This window comes from Carcharhinus amblyrhynchos, chromosome 6 (genome assembly GCF_965287045.1).
Source record: "Carcharhinus amblyrhynchos chromosome 6, sCarAmb.v2.hapA, whole genome shotgun sequence".
Classification (NCBI taxonomy): Eukaryota; Metazoa; Chordata; class Chondrichthyes; order Carcharhiniformes; family Carcharhinidae; genus Carcharhinus; species Carcharhinus amblyrhynchos.
Window position 1 is genome coordinate 7,488,155 of NC_137329.1, and position 20,378 is coordinate 7,508,532.

At 41.4% G+C, this 20,378-nt stretch overlaps 1 protein-coding gene across 2 annotated transcripts in view; it reads left to right on the forward strand.

Moving 5' to 3' along the window:
* Window positions 1-20,378, forward strand: part of bbox1 (butyrobetaine (gamma), 2-oxoglutarate dioxygenase (gamma-butyrobetaine hydroxylase) 1) — a 205,444-nt gene that overhangs the window by 170,132 nt on the left and 14,934 nt on the right. The window lies entirely within an intron of this gene.

Genomic DNA, 20,378 nt, shown 5'->3' on the forward strand with positions numbered 1-20,378 from the left:
GCCTTGCTGGACCTTTTTGTATCTCTCCCCTCTCACCTTAAACCTATGCCCTCTAGTTTTAGACTCCCCTACCTTTGGGAAAAGATATTGACAATCTAGCTGATCTATGCCCCTCATTATTTTTTAGACCTCTATAAGATCACCCCTCAGCCTCCTACACTCCAGAGGAAAAAGTCCCAGTTTATCCAGCCTTTCCTTATAACTCAAACCATCAAGTCCCGGTAGCATCCTAGTAAATTTCTTCTGCACTCTCTCTAGTTTAATAATATCCTTTCTATAATAAGGTGACCAGAACTCTACACAACATTCCAAGTGTGGCCTTAACAATGTCTTGTCCAACTTCAACAGGACTTCGCAGCTCCTGTATTCAATGTTCTGACCAATGAAATCAAGTAGGCTGAATGCCTTCTTCACTCTGCCTACCTATGATTCCACTTTCAAGTATCTATGAACCTGTACTCCTAGGTCTCTTTGTTCTATAACTCTCCCCAACTCCCTACTAAAACAAAGGGATCTAGGAGTACAGGTTCACAGCTTCATAAGGTACACTGAGGGAAAATTTAGTATGGCTGATTCACCTAACCAGCAGGTCTTTCGGATGGTGGGAAAAAATTGGAGCACCTGCAGGAAACCCACGCAGACATGGGGAGAACATGCAAACTCCACACAGAGAGTGACCCAAGCCAGCAATCGAACTCAAGTCCCTGGCACTGTGAGACAGCAGTGCTAACCACTGTGCCACCATGCTGCCCACCATTAGCACACCGCAGTAGGTGGGAGCTTGCTATGCACATATTGGCTGCCATGATTTCTACATTACAATAGTGACTACACTTCAAATGCACTTCATTGACTTTGGAATATCCTGAAGCACAAAGACTTTCTTTAGTCTTTCTAATGAGATTACAAAACAACAGCAGTCAAGGAAAAGAATAAAAGTTAGTGCAAAAGAGAAAAATATTAATTGCTGAGAAGCTGCTCTTAAATCAATTGCAAAACAAATCATCAATTAAACATTCTGAAGTTTACTTACTTGGAAAATGGCAAGCTTTCCGAAGTATTCAGTCCAAAGATGTGGGGGTTAGGTAGATTGGCCAAGCTAAATTGCCCCTTAGTGTCAGGTGGACTATCTAGTGTAAATGTGTGGGCTTACGGGTATAGGGCCTGGGTAGGTTTGTGGTTGGTGCAGACTCAATGGGCCGAATGGCCTCCTTCTGCGGTGTAGGATTCAATGAAATACAACATTTTGCCTTCCATCGTATTGTTGTATCATTATTCTATATGTTTTGAGTTCTGCATTGGACACATCTAAATGAAAACCCATCTACGGATCGATTGAAGAAGATCTGAACACGCAATTTGGATCAAAATAGCTTCAATAACGTTCATATCTTTAATTCAAAGATCTCCCCTGTGCATTTGTAATGTCCTTTTCAAATCTGATGATTTAATACATCTGATATCACAGCAAAAATCAGTTTTTATATTGTTAATAAAATGGGATTGCGGTTGTGGGAGGCAGATCATTGTGTACCTGACCCCCTCATAGCTTAATGTGAAACTTCATTGCATGTTTTCCCGTGTGATCCTGCTTAAATGTGCTTATTCAGTGGATTTGGTGGGGGAAGGAGAAAGAAAGTAAGTGAAATATTTGTGTTTCTTGTGGTCTAGAGCTGTCTTCTGGGAATATCCAATGACTGGAATTCCAAAAACATCTGGGGAGCTGATTGACTGGAGCAAAGAATGCCTGCTATTTATTGAATCATGCGTGCAGGTTTTGATTTCTCTGCATTTTTGTTGCAGTGAGATATCTGGGACAAAGCCAAAAAACACTTCATGATGAAAGCTGGGCTGAAGCTCTCTAGAGTACAGGTGGATGCAGTTCCTAGCACACATCAATACAAATCAGTCTGTGTTCCTATCCTTTTCCTACCAAAAAAAAACAGTAAAAAGGAGCTTCACTGCCAAGACCAGCATTTATTCTCTAGCCTATCCCTATTCTCTCATAAGCATGTGGTGTCAATCCACTTTCTTAAATCACTGCAGTCCATGTGGCGAAGATACTTCACAGTGCAGCTAGCTATGTATGTGGCTTGGAGGGAACGCAAAAATGCTGGGTTTCTATTCATCAGCTGCCCTCGTAATTCTAGATGATAAATATTGCAGAATGTTTGAAGGCGTTGTCAAGGAAGCCTTGGTGTTCTGCTGCATTGCATCTTATAGATGGTACACTCTGCAGCATTGTTTGCACTGATGGTGAACAGGGTGAATGTTTAAGGGGGTGGATAGGATACCGATCAAGCGAGCTATTTTCTGCTGGATTTGTGTCAAGCTTTTTAACTGTTGTTGGGACTTCACTCATCCAGACAAGTGGAAATATTCCACCACGTTCCTGACTTGTGCCTGTCAGCGACGGAAAGGAAGTCAGGGGCTCAATCACTCATGTTTTTTCATTCAAGGGAAATGGGTGTTGCTGTCTAGACCTATACTTATTGCTCATCCCTAGTTGCCCTTCAGAAGATCTTGAACTGTTACAGTCCCTATGCTGTATGCATACCTAGAGTGCTGTTAGGTATTCTAAGATTTTGACCCAGTGATAGTGAAAGATGACAATATATTTCCAAGTCAGGATAGCGAGTGACTTGGAGGGGAGGTTCCAGGTGGTGGTGTTCCCATACATCAGTTACATTGGTCCTTCTAGATAGTGGTGATCTTGGGTTTGGAAGGTGCTGTCTGAGGAGGTTTGCTGAGTTCCTGCAGTGCATCCTGCTGCTACTGTTTGTTAATTGTGGATGAGATGAAATCAAGTGGACTGCTTTGATGTCAAACTTCTTGAATGTTGTTGGAGCTGTACTCATCCAGGCAAGTAGATAGTGTTCAGTTACACTCCTGACTTGTGCCTTGTGGATAGTGAGCCAACTCTGGGGAGTCAGGAAACTCTGTTCTGCCACCAGCCACTGGGGGTGGCGGGGGGCAGCCTCCACCACCACAAAACGCATGGCAGATGGTGCAGGAAATTGGGCTCTATGTGCAGTCATAAAGCTGACAATATACTAAAACAAATTCAGTACATATTTTAAAACCCATTGTGCACTGCCCTTTGTTACCTTTTTATGTAGAAACCATTGATAAAACAAAACAATTTGATTTTGATTTGTTCTATTGTGGTCACGTATATTAACATACAGTGAAAAGTATCGTTTCTTGCATGCTATAGAGACAAAACATGCCATTCATAGACAAGGAAACAAGAGAGTGCAGAATGTAGTGTTACAGTAAGCATTGAACAAGAGTAAAAGATAGAATTAGAAGGTATGCAGGGCACAGCTTGCAAGAAATTGCCTCGCTCCGGTGCCATCTTGGAACAAAAAATGAATGTGCTTGCAGGAAGTCTTGCAATGCAATGATAACACCCCTACCTCTGTGCCAGAAGTTTCAGGTTCAAGTCCCACTTCTTTGTTCTTTGTTCTTTGTTCAGGATTTGATGGCCATGGAAGATGAATTTATAATGTGGCTGAACAGGTTGATGATCAGCCTGGAAATCCTTTCAATATGGCAGGCAATAAGAGTAGGAGTATTTCCTAGTCAACCATACTGCAGAAGACAACAGCAAACCACTGCAATGCTTTGGCAAGGGTAATTATGGACCAGCCTGATGGAAGTCTACGGTTGCTAAAGTCCTGTTAGGGCATGGGTCCCTGAAGGAGGAAAATTAGGGTTAAGTTAAAAGGAGGAATGTGTTTGCAAGTGAACAAAACTGTACCTGAATGCACTTTGAAATGTAAAATTTGTAATGCAATGTTTGTGTTAACGATAACACTCCTACCATAATTGATGTTACCTGGTTCTAGTACTTGTGTTTTCACTATGTTGTTTTTCGATTGTTTCAAACAGATGCTTCAGTAAATTGTACATAGCACCTTTCAGGTTCTGAGGACATGCCAAAGTATTTCAAAGCTAATGAAGTGCCTTTGATAAGAGCCACTATTGTTATGTAGGCAAATACAAAAGCTAGTTTTACACAGAGCTTTAGTTTCAAAAACAGCAATGAGGTAAAAGATTGATTCATCAATCTCACTGGACAAACTTCACTCTTATTAGAACTGTTTCATTTTCGATCTACCTGAGGAGACAGATAGGGTCTCAGTTTATAATATCTATGAAACAGCACCTTCAACAATACAGGACTCCCTCTGCACTGTTCTGAAGTATTAGCCAAGATTACATGCTAACTCAAAACCACAGGTACCACCACAGAGCCAAATCTGACACTTGGAAAAGTGCGCAAATGAGACATCATGTAGGTTAGGCTTATAGAAGTGCTACATGCATTTGTCAATTTTGGTGCCTGTAGAACCATACTTCAATACATCAAGCAGTAGAATGGATTAATGCATATAGAGTTTTTAAAGATTAAAATATCTAGACTGATGGGCATATTATTATGCCTTCGATCCAACAGGTCTTGGTTCTCCATAGTTTGCAATGCTTCAGATAGCAAACTATGTTCAAATGCAACAAGATCTGAACAATATCCAGGCTTGGCTGACAAGTGGCAAATAACATTTGCATCACACAAATGCCAGGTCATGATCATCACCTATAAGAGACAATCTAACCACTGCCCTTCACATTCAATGGTGTTATCTCATTAAATCTCCCACTGTCAATATCCTTGGGGTTACCAGTGACCAGAAACTCAACTGGACTTGCCACATAAATATAGTGGCTACAAGAGCAGGTCAGAAGCTGCCGTAAGTAACTCACCTCCTGACTCCCCGAAGCCTGTCTACCATCTACAAGACACAAGGCAGGAGTGTGATGGTATACTCCCCACTTGTCTAGCTCGGTGCAGCTCCAACAACCTTCAAGAAGCTTGACACCATCCACCTCAAAGCCGCCACTTGATTGAACATAAGAACATAAGAAATAGGAGCAGGAGTAGGCCATCTAGCCCTTCGAGCCTGCCCCGCCATTCAATAAGATCATGGCTGATCTGTCGTGGCTCAGTTCCACATTCCCGCCCTCTCCCCATAACCCTTAATCCCCTCTCTTATCAAAAACCCATCAACCCGCTTCTTGAAAATATTTAGCGAGGCAGCCTCCACCACTTAAGAACATAAGAACATAAGAAATAGGAGCAGAAGTAGGCCATCTGATTGGCACCACAACCACTCCTTCCAACACTATGCTCAGTAGCAGCAGTATGCACTACTTACAAAATGCACTGCAGCAATTCACCAAAGATCATTAGACAGCACTTTCCAAATACACAACCACTTCCATCTAGAAGGACCAGGACAGCAGATACGTGGGAACACTACCACCTGCAAGTTTGCCTCCAAGCCACTCACCATCCCGACTTGGAAATATATCCTTCATAGTCATTGGGTCAAAATCCTGGAATTTCTTCCCTAGTGGCACTGTGGGTCAACCCACAGTAACAATTTAAGAAGGCAGCTCACCACCACCTTCTCAAGGGCAACTAGGGATGGACGATAAATGCTGGCCAGCCAGCGACAGCCACGTCCCACAAATAAAGAAAACATTGATGCTTATTTTGATGTTGTACTTTTCTTTGTTCAAGTCAAATCAAATCAAAACAATCATAGAGTCACAGAGTCATAGAGGTTTACAGCTGGAAACAGGCCCTTTGGCCCAACTTGTTCATGCCACCCTTTTTTTTGAAACCCCTAAGCTAATCCCAATTGCCCACATTTGGTCCATATCCCTCTATACCCACCGTACCCATGTAAATATCTAAATGCTTTTTAAAATATAAAATTTTACCCACCTCTACTACTACCTCTGGCAGCTTGTTCCAGACACTCATCATCCTCTGTGTGAAAAAAATTGCCCCTCCGCACACTTTCCTATCTCTCCCCTCTCACCTTAAACCTATGCCCTCTAGTTTTAGACTCCCCTACCTTTGGGAAAAAATATTGACTATCTACCTTGCCTATGCCCCTCATTATTTTATGGATCTCTATAAGGTCACCCCTCAGTCTCCTATACTCCAAAGAAAAAAGTTCCAGTCTATTCAGCCTCTCCTTATAACTCAATCTATCATGTCCCAGTGGCATCCTAGTAAATCTTTTCTGCACTGTTTCTAGTTTAATAATATCCTTTCTATAATAGGGTGACCAGAATTGTACACAGTATTCCTTACCTTACCAATGTCTTGTACAACTTCAACAAGACGTCCCAACTCCTGTATTTAATATTCTGACCGATGAAACCAAGCACGCTGAAAGCCTTCTTCACCACTGTGTCCACCTGTGACTCCATTTTCAAGGAGCTATGAACATGTACCTTGAGATCTCTTTGTTCTATAACTCTCCCCAACACCTTACCATTAACTGAGTAAGTCCTGCCTTGGTTCAATCTACCAAAATGCATCACCTCGCATTTGTCTAAATTAAACTCCACCTTCCATTCATCAGCCCACTAGCCCAATTGATCAAGATCCCATTGCAATTGGAGATACCTTTCTTCACTGTCCACAATGTCATCAATCTTGGTGTCATCTGCAAACTTACTAACCATGCTTCTTATATTCTCATCCAAGTAATTAATATAAATGACAAATAACAGTGGGCCCAGTACTAATCCCTGAGACACACCGCTGGTCACAGGCCTCCAGTTTGAAAAACAGCTCTCTACAACCATCCTCTGCTTCTGTCAAGCACTTACCTGATGCAGGGGCAGCGCTCCGAAAGCTAGTGGCTTTTGCTATCAAATAAACCTGTTGGACTTTAACCTGGTGTTGTGAGACTTCTTATTGTGTTTACCCCAGTCCAATACTAGCATCTCCACATTCTGTCAAGAAGCCAATTTTGTATCCATTTAGATACCTCACCCTGGATCCCGAGAGATTTAATTTTATGCAACAACCTACCATGCAGTACTTTGTCAAAGGCCTTGCTGAAGTCCATGTAGACAACATCAACTGCACTGCCCTCATCTATCTTCTTGGTTACCCCTTCAAAAAACTCAATTAAGTTTGTGAGATATGATTTTCTACTCACAAAGCCATGCTGACTGTCCGTAATCAGTCCTTGCATCCCTAAATGCCTGTAGACCCTGTCTCTCAAAATACCTTCTAACAATTTACCCACCACAGATGTGAGCCTCATTGTCCTGTAGTTCCCAGGCTTTTCCCTGCAACCTTTTTTGAACAAAGGCACAACATTTGCCACTCTCCAATCTTTAGGCATCTCACCCATAACTATCGATGATTCAAATATCTCGGCTAGGAGACCTGCGATTTCCTCCTTAGCCTCCCATTAGCATCCTGGGATAAACTTCAACAGGTCCCAGGGATTTATCTACCTTGATGCGCTTTAAGACTTTCAGCATCTCCTTCTCTGCAATATGTACACTCCTATCACTATTTATTTTCCCAAGTTCCCTAACATCCATGCTTTTCTCAACAGTAAATATCAATGAGAAATATTCATTTGGAATTTCACCCATCTCTTGTGGATCCACACATAGATGACCTTGTTGATCCTTAAGAGGCCCAACTCTCTCCCTTGTTACTCTTTTGCCCTTTATGTATTTGTAGAAGCTCTTTGGATTCTCCTTAGCCTTATCTGCCAAAACAATTTTGTGTCCTCTTTTTGCCCTCCAGATTTCTCTCTTAACTCTACTCCCACACCCCCAATTGTTTTCAAGAGATTCACTTAATCCCAGCTGCCAATGCATGTCATGTGCCTCTTTCTTCTTCTTGACCAGGGCTTCAATATCCCAAGTCATTCAGGGTTCCCAACTTCTGCCAGCCTTGCCCTTCACTCTAAGAGGAATGTGTTTACCCTGAATTCTAGCTAACACACTTTTGAAAGTATGCCACTTACCAGAAATCAAAAAACTAATCAAAAAACAGTTTGAGATTATCTGTCAGTCTTGCAATATCACTCACTCACATGTGCCAGAAGCCAGATGAATCCACAAACCGAGCCATGTTCTTTGTAGACAGAAAGAGCATGCCCACACTTTGCATTTTTTTCAACTAAAAAAAACTTGGGTGACGGCCATTCTGTGGTTTATTCCCCGTGGCAATACCTTGACCAGAGTCGACCCGTCTGGTTTGAATTTAAACAAAAGCTTGACTGTTAACTGTTCCCTGGTGCATTCTCTATGGCAACTGCTGTACTATGATGTAGAAATGCCGGCGTTGGACTGGGCTAAACACAGTAAGAACTCTCACAATACCAGGTTATAGTCCAACCAGTTTATTTGACCTTCCACACACCTGACGAAGGAACACCATTTCCAAAAGCTTGTGAGATTACTATCAAATAAGCTGGTTTGACTCTGACCTGGTGTTGTGAGACTTCAAACTGCTGTACTAATCAGAGTTGACTTGCTGACTAATCAGAATTCCCTTCTCATGCAGTATAAATTATTGTTCCCTTTACAATTGGAATTCTTGAAAATCTGTCCTGATGAGTGCAAGACTAAAAGCTTGTGCAGCATGTCATTTTGAAGCAATTCTAAAAGTTTCTTTATTTGGTTTAAAACCATGGAATCTTGTGAATTGGTAACTAGGATTTCAAAATGTAAAAAAGTCACTGGTTCCTAATCGTAAACTTCTCCCAATACTCAGTTGTAATACTCCTCTTGGTAATATTGTTAGCCTCTTCATTTAATCTAATTCCAGCTATAACCTCCATAGTTAGTCACAGTTGGCTCTTTTTTATGAAATATTTCTTCAAATGTTTACCATTTTCATTTCTTATTATACCTTTTTATCTAATTTCCCAAGCCATCTTAGACAGCTCCCCCTTATACCTAATAAGCTTTCTCTACATTTAATAATCCAGCTTTAGAATTCATACATCACTCTTATCTTAATGTGAAATTTTAAAGATTCATGGCACAGGAGGAAAAATATAGAGTCATAGATAGACTCTTACAGTGCAGAAGGAGGCCATTCAGCCTATCAAATCTGCACTGACCACAATCCCACCTAAGCCCTATCCCCATAATCCCATGCATTTACCCTAACTAATCCCCCTAACACTAAGGGGCAATTTACCATGGCCAATCCACCTAGCCCACATATCTTTGGACTGTGGGAAGAAATCAGAGCACCCAGAGAAAATCCATGCAAGCACAGGGAGAATGTGCAAACTCCACACAGACAATGACCCAAGCAAGTAATTGAACCCAGGTCCCTGGAGCTGTGAGGCAACAGTGCTAACCACTGTGCCACCGTGCCACCCTAAGCAAGGTTGGTTGACTGTCAGAAAACAGAGGGGTAAATGTTATGGTCCCTCCAACGCAATTTTCAAGTTTGTTGATGATACCACTGCAGTAGGTCGGCTCTCAAACAATGACAAAACAGAATACAGGAATGAGATAGAGAATCTGATGAACTGGTGTGGTGACAATAACCTCGCCCTCAATGTCAACAAAACAAAGGAGATTGTCATTGACTTCAGAAAGCGTAGGGAGAACATGCCCCTGTCTATCTCAACAGGGATGAAATGGAAATGGTCGGGAGCTTCAAGTTTTTAAGCATCCAGATCACCAATAACCTGACCTGGTTCCCCCATGCTGACACTATAATTAATAAAGCCCACCAATGCCTCTACTTTCTCAGAAGACTAAAGAAATTTGGCATGTTAGCTACGACTCTCACCAACTTTTACAGATGCACCATAGAAAGCATTCTTTCTGGTATCACAGCTTGGTATGGCTCCTGCTCTGCCCAAGACCGCAAGGAACTACAAAGGATCGTGAATGTAGCCCAATCCATCATGCAAACCAGCCTCCCATCCATTGATTCTGTCTACACTTCCCACTGCCTCAGCAAAGCAGCCAGCATAATTAAGGACCCCACGCAGCCCGGACATTCTCTCTTCCACCTTCTTCCATTGAGAAAAAGATACAAATGTCTAAGGTCGTGTACCAACTGACTCAAGAAAAGCTTCTTCCCTGCTGCCATCAGACTACTGAATGGACCTACCTCGCATTAAGTTGATCTTTCTCCACACTCTAATTGTAACACTACACTGTGCACTCTATCGTTTCCTTCTCTTTGAATGGCATGCTTTGTCTGTATAGCGTGCAGGAAATACTTTTCACTGTGTACTAATACATGTGACAATAATAAATCAGTCAAATCAAATCAGTTGCAGGCAGGACAGACAATTAGATGATCCATTTAAAGGCCCATTGACTGCAGACGGGAATTTCCGGGTTCAGGGAGAGTATGCATAAATTATAGTCTTTTTCTGATTGGCAGGATGTGATGAGTGAAGTTATTCAACGTGCAGACACTTACTGTAGCTGCGGTTATCTGGGATTTCAATGCTGTCCACAAATTCACACGTTTCAATCGTGGCACGCTGCTTCTATTCCAACCCTACAATATCTGTGTTTTGTTTACTTAACTAATTAACCCAAGTACTTGATTTTGTTTAAATTATGGGCAGATTAATTCAAATTATTTAGCTGTAATACAAACCATTAGTACTGCAGGCAAAAAGCAGCACCTCCTTCCCTCTCTGCACCAAATTTCTAACTTTCACCCTCATGTCTGTCAGCAGATCGTTTTAAACACCATTTTTGGTGTTTAAATTACAAGTGCCGACTTAATTTCCTGTTCGCAGTGAACAGCACCCATTTAGACAATAACATAACGGCTGATTGACTGCAAACAGTTATCTGGAGCATTTAGGTATTGACTAACATAGAACTTTAAAATTTGTAAAATAAGCAAAGTTAAATTCAAAAAGCTAAACTCAGGCTCCTGATTAACTTTTGAGAATTTCTGCCATGCATTATGCCAGCCACTCTGTCTACAAAATGACTGAAACAGTTTGGGAGTAAAGCATACACTTGATTGTTGAGCGTCATATGAGACTTGGAAAGTGTTACAAAGAAAAGATTTGCTTTTCAGAGAGAGGAAGGGCAAATTCCCTCTACAGAGTGCTTTCTTAGCTTTCACAAAAACAATAGAACCTCATTTAGTATCTTGGATTCATTGCAGTGGCTGTCACATCAAATGATCCTTCTACTAGAGAGTTGTCCAATATATAGTTCTTGAAAATCTCTGAAGCTTGACTTGAGAGTCTCTGGAGGGGGCTTCTTGGAGGCAAAAATGCATCTACAGAGATATAGTGGCAATATCATAGAGATCTGCAGCACAGGAAAATGCCCTTCAGTCCAGGACATCTGCGCCAGTTAAAGACAAACCACCCAACTATTCTAATCCAAATTTGCGGTACTCGATCCATAGCCTTGTATGCCTTGGCATTGCAAATGCACTCACGTGTCAATGGATACACAATCCAGAGACCCAGGCTTTGGGGACAACGATTCAAATAGCATTATGACAGAAGGTAGAATTTAAATTAAGAAAATCTGGATTATAGTGCTACTTTCAGTAATGCTGGCTTTACCAGACACGCCCGCATCCTGGGCTCGGTGCGTACTCGACAGGCTTGCAAATAGATAAGCAAACTCAACTAACTAATGACCAGCTTGTGACTATTTTTGGAAGAGAGAAGCGAAACAACATCTGTTTAGCACTGAGATGCTTACAGGATGATCTGCTTAAGACTAAAAGATCAAAACAAGTCTATCCTCATTTGCAATCTTTCTGATTAGATATCTGAACCAGTCAAAGCTGCAACTTGCCAGATATGATCTAAGGAGATCAATCAAAGACGCCAAAGATACTACTGGACCAAGCTAGAGTCCCAGGCTAGCCACACAGGTCCCTGCCGACTATGGCAAAGTCTGCAAGACATAACAGGTTACAAGATGAAGGCATGTAAAATCGCCAGCTCCAATACACCCCTCCCTGATGAGCTCAATCATCAGGGCTCATGATGGGCCCATTTTGAACAAGAGGTCACCCCAGAAGCCTCAGATGAACCTGTATCCAAGGTCACCATTGCAGATGTCAGAGCAGCCTTCTTGAAGGTCAATCCATGGAAGACGACTGGCCCAGATGGATCAGCTGGCAGGGTAATTACAGACATTTTCAACCCCTCTTTACAACAATCTGAGGTCTCTGTCTGCTTCAAGAAGATGACCAAAACCCCAGGACCAAAGAAAAGCCAAGTTGCGTGCCTTAATGACTATCACCCGGTGGCTCTGACATCCATCGTCATGAAGTGCCTCAAAAGGTTAGTGATGGCACAAATCAGTTCCGGCCTCTCGGACTACCTGAATCCATTCCAGTTCACCTACTGTCGCAACAAGTCCACAGGAGATACCATCTCCCTGGCCCTGCGCTCAACCATGGAACATCTACATAACAAAGGCACCTATGTCAGACTCCTATTTATCGACTACAGCTCAGCCTTCAACACCATTATTCCTACGAAATTCACCTCCAAACCCCTTGGCCAGAGCCTTGGGTCCTCCCCCTGCAACTGGATTCTGAACTTCCTAACGCACAGGCTGCAATCAGTAAGAATGGGCAACAAACCTCCTATTGTAAGAAACAATACTTTTCACTAATACATGTGACAATATAAATCAAATCAAGTTGGTGATTAATCAACCAAACTGGTTCATTAATTAGATCTAGAAGAGCATTGTTGTTAAAAGACTGGCATTCATGTTATTCAGCTCAAGATGTCTGTGAAAGCCAATTCTCTAATGGGTACAGTGCTTTGGGCCTGACCACTTTAGCAGTGGTAGGTTAAACCCCTGCAGTAAACTTCCTCAACTTTAGCTCTAATCTACACCTTTGTTTTATGGGCTTTGGTAAGTAGGTGTCTTCTATGAGATGAGCATTTGTATGGCAACTCTACTTGTTGATTCCTCCATAGTTTGGTTTAGAGAGCTTTAAGCATCTAGATGAGTTTCCATACATGCCAGATACCTAGCTACCCCCAAAAAATAACTAGTCTATAATAGAGCATCAATGACACCAGCCAGCAAATGTTGTGGCCCAGACAGTCTCACTCTCTGAGGTAAAGAGGAGGAAGCTTGGCGGCAAACTGTTGCAATAAGAAAAATTTAACAGGTCATAAAAAGGTGTTAAAAAATAAATCAGAAAATATTAACTGTTTACATTTGTAGAAGTATGCAAAACCTTAGTTTCCTGAAAGACCATTTCTGCCACTGTGTACTGTCCTTGTGCATCTATATAAGCATTCCTAAGATTACAAAAATACCCCTGATATTTAATCTCCAAATAAATTTCTAATGCATCCCTTGTTCCACATTGAACTCCAGCCTGCCATCTAATGAAAACGTCCATTCTCAATCCACTTGTGATACTGCATAGTGCACAACGTATTTTGGTTTATGCTGGCAGCACTCTGTGCACAGTACTGCACCCAACATGTAAACTGGAGGAGGATCATCAAAATATTGGGACTACGGTTTTGAAAACCAATAACTTGTAATATTGTTAAACAATATTGCAATACAACTTGCATTATGCCAGATTAATAAAAAGATGAGCCGTGCCTTAAATACTTACCAGTAAAAGAATCAAAAGACGATTTTAAATCTGTTAAGATTGATAACCTTTTATACATGAACAGTGCATCTTTTTTGATTCGTTAAGATCCCCACTCATATGTTTGCAGGGACAATACAACTTCAAATCTGTGTATCAGGAGAAGTTTAGTTAAGCTTTATTTAAGGACACATTATGAGACATATTTCTGTGATTTGCCTTGAAGTACCATCATAGTATCTGACTTTGTTAAAATTCACAGTTTTATTAAACCAAAATTCATTCAGCATATTTAGGGCTGCCACTTCTGGATATATGGTAGTCTCAAAATAATCAAAGGGTACATTACAAAAGTGCTGTGTAAGAAATAACTATGACCATTCACGAACCTTACTATTTGCCACATTTTTGTCACACCTTTTCAATCATATACATCTGTCAACATATCCTGCCTGCTTTTGCTGTTTCAGCCATCACAATTTAATTGCAGGCTCTGGTCACTAGGTGGTTCTGTGGGTGAGTTTTTCATCTATGATGGTCTTGTTTGTAAATTAATAAAATACGGATCTATCAAATGACCACATGCATCACAATAGGCAATTTATAAATAATTGAAAGAAATATAAAGCCTTGTTTGTGGGTGCGCATTTCAAAGGAAGGCATGTACCTACACAAAAGTCCAGTCAACATGGGAAGTTGAGCATTTTCCAAATACATCCTAAATTCTTCTGTATAACCCTCACTACTTTTCGTATATTTGTTCTTAGGTTGCTGCCAAAGCTGGTCTGTACAGGTTGCAAATTTGCAAATGATCACACTGATCCCCCAGAATTATCTTGTTTGATTCAATGCAGCTATTTTAGTAGCTGCTTACAGAGTTGATTTAACTCAGTTGGCTGGATGGCTGGCTAGTGGTGCAGTGCCAACAGTACAGGTTCAATTCCTGTACTGGCTGAGGTTATTCATAACAGCCTTGCCCTTTTAATCTTACCTGAGGTGTGGTGACGCTCAGGTTAAATCACCACCAGTCAGCTCTCCCGCTTCAAAGGAGAGAGTGCAATCTATGGTCTTCTGAGATTATGGTGACTTTACCTTACTTTAGTATATACTTTTCAATATACTGCTCATCAGTGTCAGTCTGATTAGTTGCTTCCTGAGGTGTACAGAAGAGGAGCAATGCTTCATAACAGCACGACTCAATGGAATGAAAGCCTATTGTTAGGAATAAGATTTAAATTGGAATCAAGTTAAGATAATTTGATAGCTAATATTAATTTTTATTCAGAGTCTTCATTCCTGTAGTGTATGCATGACTTAAAATTACTTTAAAATAATTAGTCTAATCCATAATCAGGTCAGTGACTTAAAGTGATTTAAGATCAGTCACTTTTTATTATTTTGTTTAAAAGTTACAAAGTTTCCAGTAAAAAATTGTTCGTAGCATAACCCAAGATAACAGAAGCCAAAGTTGCAGAGGTACTAAAGATTTTTTGGACCAAAATTATTTTAAAAATGAATATTTATTAATCACTTAATTGTGGGCTTGTCATATATCTACCAATGCCCAAAGCAGTTTTCTATTGCTGTCCCGATTCTTTGCTAGAAAGCTGCCAAGAAGTGCAAAATAATCTATAGTGTCTCATGTCATTTAATTGATTGGGGAAAATTGGTGATGGCATGGTTGCCAAACTTGCTGATGACACAAAGATCAATAAGAAAGTAAGTTGTGAAGAGAGACGTATGGAGACTACAAAAAGGTATAGATAGGTTAAGTGGTTAATAGGTTAATGTGGGAAAATCTAAAATTTTCCATTTTGGCAGGGAGACAAAAATAGAAACATATTTCCTAAATGGTGAGAGATTGCATAGCTCTGAGATGTAGAGGGATCAGGGTATCTTCAGTGCATGAATCACAAAAGGCTAAAATGCAGGTACAGCAAGTAATTAGGAAGGCTAATAGAATGTTATCATTTATTTCAAGGGAAATTGGATACAAAAGTAGGGAGATTATGCTTCAGTTGTACAGAGCATTAGTGAGACCACATTTGGCGTATTGTGTACAGTATTGGTTATCTTAATTAAGGAAAGATGTAAATGCATTGGAAACAGTCCAGAAGTTTACCTGAGTAATAGCTGGAATGGGTGTTGTCTTATGAGGAAAGGTTAGGGAGGCTAAGCTTATATCCACTGGTGTTTAGAAGAGTAAGCGGTGACTTGATTGAAACATAAAGTCCTAAGGGATCTTGGCAAGGTGGATGTGCAGAGGATAAAATGGTTAAGAAGACATATGATATATTTTCTTTTATTGGCCGAGACACAGGGCAGGATTTTCCAGCAACACAGACTGGAAAATCCCACCTGAGGTTAAGGACCTTTGCTTGGTCTGCCCTCCCCCACTCACTACAAATCCCGTAGCAGATTGGATGGGAAAATTCCACTCATAGAGTTTAAGAGAAAGGAGGTTCTGCTACATCTATATAAAAAGTTGGTTAGGCCACAAGTGGTGTATTGTGTGCAGTTATGTAATCCAAATTATAGGAGGGATGTGATAGCACTGGAAAGGGTGCAAAGGAAATTAACCAGGATGTTGCCTGGGCTGGAGAGTTTTAGTTATGAAGAGAGATTGGATAGACTGGGGTCATTTTCCTTGCAGATTGAGGGACTGAGGGATGTATGAAATTATGAGGGGCATAGATGGAGCAGAGAGGAAGAAACTTTTCCTCTTCGCGGAGGGATCAATGACTAGAAGGCATAGATTTACGGTAAGGTAAGGTACAGGAGCTTTGGAAGGGATGTGAGAAAAAGCTTTTTCACTCAAAGGGTGGTACGAGTCTGTCTGAACTCATTGCCTTAAAGAGTGTTGGAGGTAGAGACCCTCATAATATTTAAGAAATATTTAAATGTGCACTTGCAGTGCCAAGACATGCAAGGCTATGGACCAACTACTGGAAAATGGGATCAGAATAGTCAGGTGTATAGTCAGAATAGCCGGTCTTTGACTGGTGTAAACATGATAGGCCAAAAGGCCTTTTTCTGTGCTGTAGAGCTCTATGACTCTCTGATTCTATGTACTTGATTATCGAGGCATTGACGTAAAATGGAAAATTTTCATTTGAATTCATCTTGTGCAAAATCATTAATCAGGCATGAAGTTTGCTCCAAGTGTAATTGAAACCTGCTGCCAACGACCAAACCCTTTTCTGATTTCAAGGGTAATCATCAAAACCAGAATGATTCCTCAATTATGTGAAGTCACCATTGCAGATATCAGAGCAGCCTTCGTGAAGGTCAACTCACGGAAAGCAACTGGCCCGTTTGGGGTACCCGGGTGAGCACTCAGATCCTGCACGGATCAGCTGGCATACTGGTATACAGCTCGCATACATCTCCAATCTCTCTTTACAACAATCTGACATCCCTATCTGCTTCAAGCAGATGACCATCATCCCGGTACCAAAGAAAAGCCAAGCATTTTGCCTTAATGACTGTCGTTCAGTGACTCTGACATCCAACATTATGAAGTATTTCGAAAGGTTAGTCATGGCACGAATCAATTCCAGCCTCTTGGATTGCCTGGATCCACTACAGTTCACTTACTACCACATAAGAACATAAGAACATAAGAAATAGGAGCAGGAGTAGGCAAACTAGCCCTTCGAGCCTGCCCCGCTATGCAATAAGATCATGGCTGATCTGTCTTGGCTCAGTTCCACATTCCCGCCCTCTCCCCATAACCCTTAATCCCCTCGCTTATCAAAAACATAAGAACATAAGAACATAAGAAATAGGAGCAGGAGTAGGCCATCTAGCCCTTCGAGCCTGCCCCGCCATTCAATAAGATCATGGCTGATCTGTCGTGGCTCAGTTCCACTTTCCCGCCCTCTCCCCATAACCCTTAATCCCTTCTCTTATCAAAAACCCATCAACCCGCTTCTTAAAAATATTTAGCGAGGCAGCCTCCACCACTTCAACGGGCAGAGAATTCCAGAGATTCACCACCCTTTGAGTGAAGAAGTTCCTCCTCAACTCCGTTCTAAACCGCCCCCCCTTTATCTTGAGGCTGTGCCCCCTAGTCCTACTATCCTTTCTGAGCGGGAAGAGTCTCTCCACCTCTATCCTATCCATCCCATTCATCATCTTATACGTCTCAATGAGATCTCCCCTCATTCTTCTAAACTCTAACGAGTACAAGCCTAATTTATTCAGCCTCTCCTCATAGCTCAACCCCCTCTACTCCGGCATCAGCCTAGTAAACCTCCTCTGCACTCCCTCCAAGGCCAAAGCAGGTCTACAGCAGATGCCACCTCCCTGGCCCTCCACTCAACCCTGGAACATCTAGATAACAAAGATACCAATGTCAGACTCCTATTTATTGGCTACAGCACAGCCTTCAACTCCATTATTCCCATGAAACTCATCTCCAAACTTCATGGCCTGGGCCTCGGCTTCTCCCTCCGTGATGGATCCTGAACTTCCTAGCCTATAGACCACAATAAGTAAAGATAGGCAACAACACCTTCTCCACGATCAGCCTCAACACTGGTGCTTCACAAGGCTGTGTCCTCAGCCCTCTACTATACTCCTTATATATCTATGATGGTGTGGCCAAATTCCCCTCCAGCTCAATTTTCAAGTTTGTTGATAACACCACCATAGTGGGTCGGATCTCAGACAATGATGAGAGCACAGGATTGAGATAGAGAATCTGGTGAACTGGTACGATGACAATAATTTCTCCCTCAATGTCAACAAAATAAAGGAGATTGTCATCGATTTCAGGAAACATTGTGGAGGACATGCCCCTGTCTACATCAATGCGGACAAATTAGAAATGGTTGAGCACTTCAAGTTTTTAGGTGTCCGGATCACCAACAACCTGGTCCCCCATGCTGACACTGTAGTTAATAAAATCCACTAATGCCTCTACTTTCTCAGAAACTAAGGAAATCTGCCACAGGAATGTCAACTATGGCTCACCAACTTTTACAGATGCACCATACAAAACATTCTTCCTGGTTGTAACACAACTTATTTGGCATCTCTTCTGCCCAACACCACAAGGAACTACAAAAGGTCGTGAACGTAGCCCAATCCATCATGCAAACCAGCTTCCCATCCACTGACACTTTCAATGCTTCCCACTGCCTTAGGAAAGCAGTCAGCATAATTAAGGACCGCACACACCCCAGACATTCTCGCTTCCACCTTCTTCTGTCAGGAAAAAGATACAGAAGTCTGAGGTCACGTACCAGCTGACTCAAGAATAGCTTCTTTCCTGCTGCCATCAGACTTCTGAATGGACCTATTTCACACTAAGTTCTCTACACCCTAGCTATGACTGTAACACGACATTCTGCACTCTCTCCTTTCCTTCTCTATGAACAGTATGCTTTGTCTCTGTAGCATGCAAGAAACAATATTTGTTTCTGTACACTAATACATGTGACAACAATAAATCAAAATCAAATCAAATCAAATCGAAAACTCACCCAAAAAATAGATCTATAACTGTCCCATTTTCACGGTAGCTGCACACTCAGAATCATTCTCATAAAATTCTGCCCCTAATGTCTCACTCAACATCATGCCTGGAGAATGCCTATCTCCCAGTCATCCTGTCCCTATCCACTTTAAATAGCTTTTCCAATTAGATGTTGTATGAGCCTTAGCAATATCTGCATTTCTCTGGAGAGATGAGTCCCAACTCCTGGAGCCTATTCTGTAACTGGGAACCCCAAGAATGGGCATGATTTCTGTCATCCTCCTTTGTTAATTTTCCTACATAGAATCCTTACAATTCAGAAAGAGGCCACTTGGCCTATTGAGTCTGTGCCGACTCTCCTGCTGTTAGTCCCCTGACACTAAGAGACAATTTAGCACGGCCAATCAACCTAACCTATACATCTTTGGACTTTGGGAGGAAACTGGAGCACCCAGAGGAAACCCACGCAGACACAGGGAGAACGTGAAAACTCCACACAGACGGTCACCCAAATTTGGATTTGAACCTAGGTCCCTGATGCTGTGAAGCAGCAGTGCTAACCACTGGGCCACCATGTCACCCACAATATTCTTAATATTCCTGCCATACCTGACAATTAAAATTGAATACAGCATTCCCAAGTGTAGCCAAATTAATGCCTTGTTTATCTCATGTATGTCTGCACTGGAATATTGGGCACTGTTTTTCATATTGTATTCTAACAATGCAACCTGAAACTATTTCCCAGCACAAAGGCCCAATCATTTAACTTGTACACGCTTAATGATTTATTAGTTGTAAATGCTGAGGTGTCTTTCTTGGTGCTCAGCTTTTTTTCTGGCACACTTGCGTGGTGTAAATAAGACTGGAGTATTACTATGCTTGTCCAAATTAAGTGTGCATCCAGCACCAGGTGTGCAGCCAGCCCCCTAACATCCAAATCAATCCACAGCCTATAAATTTGGACTAAATTGCCAGCACTTGTACAGATTCTTGTGTCACCTGCAAACTTGTGTTGCATTGCACGCCTAATATTAGAGTTAACTATGAAAAAAGATCATCTGGGTCATTTATCTCAGACCTATTTGTGGATCTTGCTATACATAAATTGGTTGTCATGTTTATTATGTCACCACAGTGACTACACTTTAAAAGTACTTCATCATCTGTCAAATGCTCTGGGTTGTCTTGAAATCCTTAGCAAGGTGTATGAATTTGTCTTCAAAATCAAACTCCAATAATAGACAGATAATAATGAAATTCAAATCTCATTTTTACTGTATTGAAGTTGATGTGACTGTACTGCAATGCAAACTTCCAAAATAGGCTAATACTTCAGAACTGATTTGCTGAATGTAGAGAGTAAGATCCTCTGGCAAAGAGGATCACCTGTGCTGATGGCCTTTGTTAAGATTTGATTTTTGAAGAATTCATTGACAAATGTGTCCTCCTCTGGAGATGCCA